The following is a 7110-nucleotide window of genomic DNA, read 5'->3' as shown; positions in this document are numbered from 1 at the left end:
TTATTATTTTTAAAAATATTAAGGGTTAAACTTGTGGTCCCGGTAATTACCGTTAGACGCAGATATATATGTATGTACATTGGCACTTACTGGGACTTTTGCCTTATAACGGGTGACTTTTCCTTTAATTCTTTTTATAAATTAGGTTTTTGATTTTATATAGAAAATGTTATAATAAAAGTTATTATAGGTCTTATAGGCTTTTCAAAAAAAATTATAATTAATATTGTTTATGGTTTATTATCAAAAGTTATATATTATAAGTTATATATATATTATTATTTAATAATGGTGTGATTATTTTCATATATTCTGTTTCTATAGAGAGAGACGAATACAGCTATATAATTTTTTCTATCAGTTATATTGTTTTTTATATTTTATTTTATTTTTATACGATTTGATTTGTGGTTCCTTAGTTTCATAAGAGAAAAGTTGAACTGAGAGATTCAAATTCAGGAAATTTTTATATCTCGGAAACTATTACAGATACCGAAAAAATGGTATATACAAAAGTTTTTGTATTTTTAACAACAAGATTGATAGCCATCACAGTTTTTATATTTTATATATAATTTTAATTGTTTATAACAATTGATATTAAAAATGTCTTATTATGAAACTGTTATTTTTACGTATGTTGTTACCGTAAGACAGAAGAACATGTTTCTATATATTTTTTATTTATATATCATTGTTATAAGTTTTATTTTCAATAGTTAATAATTGTTCATAAGATTTGTTAGTAGGAGTTGTCACAAAATGTCGGTTTCTTGGGTCTACATGTGTAATTGAGTGTAGTTAGAGTAAATTTAATGGGTCAGGTTATGATTGGTTGGCTCTGGACTTGACTTAAAACGGACTTATTGTAGATGTCGCTTGTGTCTCTTTAAAGATTTGTCGAGTGACTGTACTACAAGTGGTGAAATTTATGAATGCCGGTGTAGTTGGTGTAGTAGAATTATTTTTAATAATATGATTTTTGAAAAATTTTCGCCGGTGGTGAAGTTTTTACCCGTGTTAATAAAACGTCTCCTAGTCGTCGCAGGATGTGACATCTCCCTTCATGGGGAAGTTCGGCCTCCGAACTTTAAGTAAGGTTATGTTTTTGTATATATTTGTTAAAGTATTTTGTTTAATTATTTATATATGTTTCAGGATAGCAGTAGGATCAGTCGATCGCAGAGTTGAATAAAGGATTATATTATTATGGAGTTAGTATAGCTGAATTTCAATGGTATGTAATAATGATTTATTATAGCAAAGTTTGTATTTAACAAAGTCTAACTACTTTATATGTTTCAGGGTATATAATAAAGCGTACAATATTCCCCTTATACCAAATTACTAGGTATGTATGTTCTATATGTATGTATTTAAAGTATATAAATTTAATGTATTCTTAATTATGATATTTTCTATTCTAGGTTGAACATTTTGGAGGTGGCTCTTTGTGGAACAATTTCATTTTTCCATCACCAGTATTAGATAAGTATATAGTATTTAAATTCTATTAAGCTTGGATTAAGGTTAGGAGTTATTGTATTTATTAATGCTTTTTTTTTGTTTTATTGTAGGTTTATTAGTGGAATAGCTTGGTTGATTAATAAGGTATGTTATAAATGTATAGCAGTTATATAAATGTTATTTTTATTTACTTTATAATATATATATATTTCTATCTATTTTAGTATATCCCATCACCAAGATGAACGCATACGCTGCTACTACTACTACAACTATAACAACTTTTTAATGTTATATTAGTGATAATGTATATATAATACTATAAAATACATTTGTTTTTATAATATAAGCGTGTTTAATTAATATAATAAGCCTTGGCCAGTTAATTGACCATTTGTAATATTGTTATATAAAGATAGGTTTTTTTTTTATATTATATGGTGTTATATATTTTTTTTTTTTTTAGGATTAATAGCATATACTTATAATTAAGGATTAATAGGTTTTATAATTCTCATACGTTTGTAATTGTATTTTAAGTTGAAACATTTTGTTGTGAAATGATTAAGTCGCAAATCAAATGATAAATCATTCGTTCGATTCCGTAATAATGTTGAATTACATAAGTACGACAAGTGTAACAATCGATCGCTCGTCGCGTTTGAATAATCAATCGGTAGCATCTACCACAGTGCATAGTAGTATGTTGTAAATTTCGTGAGATTGCATGAAATTGTCGGAAAGTTGTGTTTGGTCTGTCAGGAGCGCAAAATATATGCTCTGCAGTAGCGCACTGCGGGCACATCACCATATAATTTTCGACTTGTATATACCAAGCCGAATGACAGACTAAATTGTATGCCGGCATCGCGTTAAAATGTAAATAATCTCTATAATACGGGGGTACCTGCACGTGCGTCGGCTGTGGCAGTGGCGGGGATCCCTGAGGAACTCTTGTGGTGTGATCCCGGTCCCTCACATGCTCCATATAGGTTGGCCTGTCGTTTATGTAATCGTCCCGAGGGGAGTCCGGTGCCCGCGTTGTCTGCGTAGCAATCGATGGTTCCGGGGATGGTTCCCTCGGTCGCACCGGGGACGCTATCCCAACAGGGCGCATCGCGATGTATCCCTCGTTGTCATAGTTTGTCTGCGTGCTCACATTGTCTTCCTGTTCCGTATCCGGAAGCCTCCTTATCTCATCGAGTATTTCTCGAATGAGCTCTGGTGTCCGGGATCGTTGCACTACCGGTTCTTCGTACTGATAAGCACTTGGGGCGTCAGGCTGTCTGGCCGGTGAATGAAATACGTACGGGTCCGTTGGCCCGACGTCTGATTCTTGATGCGATGACATAATGGGTTGATTCCTGGGTCGGATACTTCTTCGGATCCTATCCGTTATTCTTCTCCAGTGTCGGCTCGCTTCTTGGCGATTCATATAAAAATTTCCTAAAAGTGACGGAACCAAAGGATTAGTCTTAATTTTAAATCTTATTTGCTTCAGTCACTTACTGCTTCCGGTAAAATAAAATATATATATTTTTTTTTATTTATAACTTTGATTCGACCGTCGTGGCTTCAGCACTCTTTTGGTTCGACTGTTCCTGGGGGATCTCAGGGTTTAGGTTTATATAGCTAGCTGCGGGGTGTGGTGTCGGTCTTTCAGTTCTTCCCCTGCGGCAAAATTCTAGGAAAAGACGGTTCAGGGTCTTGCCCACACATGGGGTCCGACAGGTCAAGGAGAAGATAAAGATTATGATTCCTAGTACTCCAATGCTGCAGGCGACGGTGCTGTAGGCAGTAGTTTTCCATTCTTGAATTTTTCTTTCTCTAAGTTGTTGAGCTTTTTGAATAATATCATTAAGCGTTGCTTCTATATTGCTATGATCTGACACCCATATTTCATCTGTAGTTTCCGTTAAATTAATATTAAATTTTTCACGCGTTGGTTCATACAATTGCAGAATGCTGAGGTTGCTAGATGGTGTGTAATGATGTAGAAATTTAGTTGCTTGAGTAGACGGGTGACTCATCGTGGCGGTTTTTGCTTTAATTTTGCAACCTGGTTGTATTGTTATTGTTCCACAGTTTTCAATAATTGCATGGTCTCTAAAACCGGCGCATTCAATTCGTATTTCTTCTTCTCCTTGGCACTAAAAATCCAATTTCCTGGAGTATCAAGAACTTTCCAGTATGTCTCTTGTAATTCCTGCAATATTATGTTACATTGATTTAATATTAATTTTCTATTAAGCATCAAGTTGATGTTGCAGCTGGGCGTCTGTCTTATCTTTCTTAAAGGAGATGTAGCGGGGCATATTAAAGTAGAACTCGTGGTTGAACATTTTTCCAAGTCTTCTTTTTCTAACTCATAGTAGCTATCAGAGTCTTCGTTTATTGCAATATATTCTGTATTCGGTTTTATTGTAGCATATTTGTCTCCATCCAGATTTTGTTTTGCCGGTAATGGTACGGCTTTATATAATTTATATTTCCCTGGGCTTATTAATGGTATATGTAATGCGTAGATTAATCGGTTTTTAATATATGCAATTTGTAAATTTGATATTTTAATTAATCGATCCATTCCTTCTTCATTTATTGCTACGGGAAATTCTTCGTGTGGAACTCGTTCCCTGATTGCCTTAGAATTTTGTATTAATTGTTGTGGAGGTATTATTCGAGGATGTATTAATCCTTGTTTTCCAAAAAGTATTCCATCAATAAGAGTATTTATATTTAATTCATGTTCTAAAATTGCGTCATTAATATTTACAACTGCTTGATGAAAATATTCATTAATTTCAATTTTTGCATATTCATTTGTAAGATTTAATATTCTTTCACTTATGCGGCGGTTCATCGCAATCATTTGTTGTTTAATTTTCGAAGTCACGTTCTGTAATTCTCCGAACCTCGTCTTGATTGCTATCGTTTGGTTTATGAATAGGGCAGCAAGATCATCAGTTTTACTTTCTATATGTTTCAATGCTTCATTTATATGATTGGCATCTTCCAACGTCATTGTGCCAAATAATATTTTACTAATTTCTCCAATAAATTCTAACGGAGCTCTTCGCGATCTTGATTTCTTTAACAGTTCGCCTATGCGATTTTGATATTGTCTTACTTTATCTAGTTTTGCTTCGGCTAGCAGCAATGATTTCTGGGATTGGCATATTTTTGAAATGTTATTACATTGCCAAATAACCATTTTTAATTCTCTCTGGAGTCCTATAGCTGCATCAGCGATTCCGTTTAGATCAATGTATGTGATCATTTTCCAAGAAGTTTCGTAGGTACGCAAGTCGCCGATGGATTCGTAGAACACTCCAGGGTTATCCTTGAGAGTCGTTATCATGTATCTTTCCTGCGTCATCCCAGACCTGTAATGCGAGCTAGTTTAATTCTGTCCATATGTACTGTCTTGGTTTGATTTCGTTTAGTTAATATTTTAATATTATTGTTTGGTAGTATTTCTATAACTTCAAATGGTCCTTGATATTCATCATCAAATTTACCTCTCTTTTTTCCTCTTAATAAATATACAAAATTTCCTACTTGATAATTTTGTATTTTTTTTTCTTTTATTCTTTTATCATAGTAATGTTTGTATCGTGTTTTTGCGTTTCCTAGATTTTGTATTGCAAGCTGTCTCAAGTCACTTAGTTTGTCAATTAATTCAGCTATGTAATCATTATATGTTTCTAGTGTGTCATCTGTTTTAAATTCAGATGGTAGTCGTGCATTCCTGCCGTACACTAATTCATAAGGAGTAAATTTAGTTCCTTCATGCACACTTGTATTGTAAGAAAACATTGCATGTTCAAGCCAGTTATCCCAATCTTTTTCATTAGCAATATAATGTTTTAAATATTCTACTAAGATATGATGACTTCGTTCCAACGAGCCATTTGATTGAGGGTGAAAGGCTGTTGTACAATATTGTTTAATCCTGAAATATTTTGCAAATTGTTTCATCATGGAGCTAGTGAAATTTGATCCTTGATCCGTCAAAATAGCTTTAGGGCTTCCAAATTGGCAGATAAATCTTCGAGTAAATGCCTTTGCAATTTCTTCTGAGTTTGTTAAGATGAGTGGTACAGCAAGAGAATATTTTGTTAATTGATCTTGAATTGTTAGAATAAATTCATTTCCATTATCAGTTATGGGTAATGGTCCTACTATATCCATAGCTACTTTATCAAAAGCGTTCATTGGTGTGTCGGTAATTACCATAGGCTGCTTATTCTTTACCCGCACCAATTTCTTTTTCTGGCAGCTGTTACATGATTGAATAAAGTTTTCTACTTGTGTCTTCATATTATCCCAATAATATTTATGACGAATACGTGAGACTGTTTTTGCAATTCCCTTGTGTCCTCCAACGCTTGATTCATGTGATTCTCGTATAATTCGTAATCTATCTTTGATTTCTGGTATACATATTTGTCCCTTATATATCGTAATTTGGATTTCTGTATTTAAAAATGTTAATCTTATAATGTTACGAATTTTAAACCATGGGATATTTAAGCTGCTTTGGCTTTGAGATATTGCTGCGTAAAGAACATTTTGCGCTAGCATTATACTTCTCAATTCTTTAAATCCGTTATTTATATCTCTTTCTTTAATGTCGTTGTTTAATTCATCTTTCACTATGATGCCAAAAGTCTTTCGATTACTTTTTTGTTGTGTTAAGACGTGTCCGAGAACGCCTTTAAAATTATTTGGTTTATAACATATTTTTCTTTTAATTAATTCTTGTCCTATTTCGTCTATTGGGTTTCCTCTTGTGTCCATGAAATAAATTATGTTATTATTTTTCATCCAAATGTGGTCACGTGAATCCAAAAGATTAACAAACACTGGTACATTTTCTGTAATTCTTGGTTTTTTATTTTCTTTAATAGCTTTTCTAACAGGTTTCTTATTTGAATATTTTTTCTTAGACTGTTTCTTAATTGTGCTTTTATCTGGGATTGGTTTTGTTGTTTTGCTAACGTTCTTGTTTTCAAAATTTATGGGTTTGGTTCTGGCTTGATAAAACGGTGGCGAAAATATTTTCTCCATTTCTGAACTGCTGCTGGTTTTGTCGGTTGGTGCTTTTATATTACGGTAATTAAATCGTTGCGGCTCCATATCATAGTCCATGTTCTCTTCTACACTTATTTCCATTGCTTCTAGTTCTTTTTTATTAAGCGGAATATTTTCTTCTATTACATTAATGTTATCCATGTCATCTGGCATTTTTTGGATTTTATTTTTAAAACCAGTTGATTTTGGTAATGTTCTTTTTAAAGTTGGTGGTTCATGTACATCTGCTTGTACTTGAATATTTGTTTGGACTTGAAAACTATCGCTGGAATCCATTTCCATAGGAATTTGTGTAATTTCATCGGAATTCAAATTTTTATTGTTGATCCGTTTTTCAGGGACACCTGTTGTATAGTCTTCCTTCCTTTTGAGCTTCTTGTGATCGACGCTAGGGGCGGTGTAAACTTCTACTTCAAGTGATGTGGCGCTGTGATCATCTTGACCACGCCCTAAAGGTGCATTCACGGGTGTGGCACATTCTTTAGGACTGTCGCAACTTTTATTTTCTTCTCCCGAGCTTGAATTTTTAATAATTTTTTTATGTTTCTT

At 33.2% G+C, this 7110-nt stretch overlaps 1 long non-coding RNA gene across 2 annotated transcripts; it reads left to right on the top strand.

Moving 5' to 3' along the window:
* The first annotated feature begins 729 nt into the window (after positions 1–729).
* On the top strand, positions 730–1542 carry LOC139112823 (uncharacterized). 2 transcript variants are annotated; one of them, XR_011547461.1, is made up of 4 exons: positions 730–1094; positions 1159–1237; positions 1306–1351; positions 1428–1536. It is a non-coding gene; the product is annotated as an uncharacterized lncRNA (long non-coding RNA). The 2 variants fall into 2 exon arrangements; XR_011547460.1 differs by having other exon boundaries at positions 734–1094; positions 1306–1542.
* The last annotated feature ends 5568 nt before the right edge of the window (positions 1543–7110 follow it).

The sequence above is a fragment of the Cardiocondyla obscurior genome, unplaced genomic scaffold (assembly GCF_019399895.1).
Source record: "Cardiocondyla obscurior isolate alpha-2009 unplaced genomic scaffold, Cobs3.1 scaffold53_0_225703, whole genome shotgun sequence".
Classification (NCBI taxonomy): Eukaryota; Metazoa; Arthropoda; class Insecta; order Hymenoptera; family Formicidae; genus Cardiocondyla; species Cardiocondyla obscurior.
Note: the sequence above shows the minus strand (reverse complement) of the source record. Positions and strands in the feature narration are given on the sequence as shown.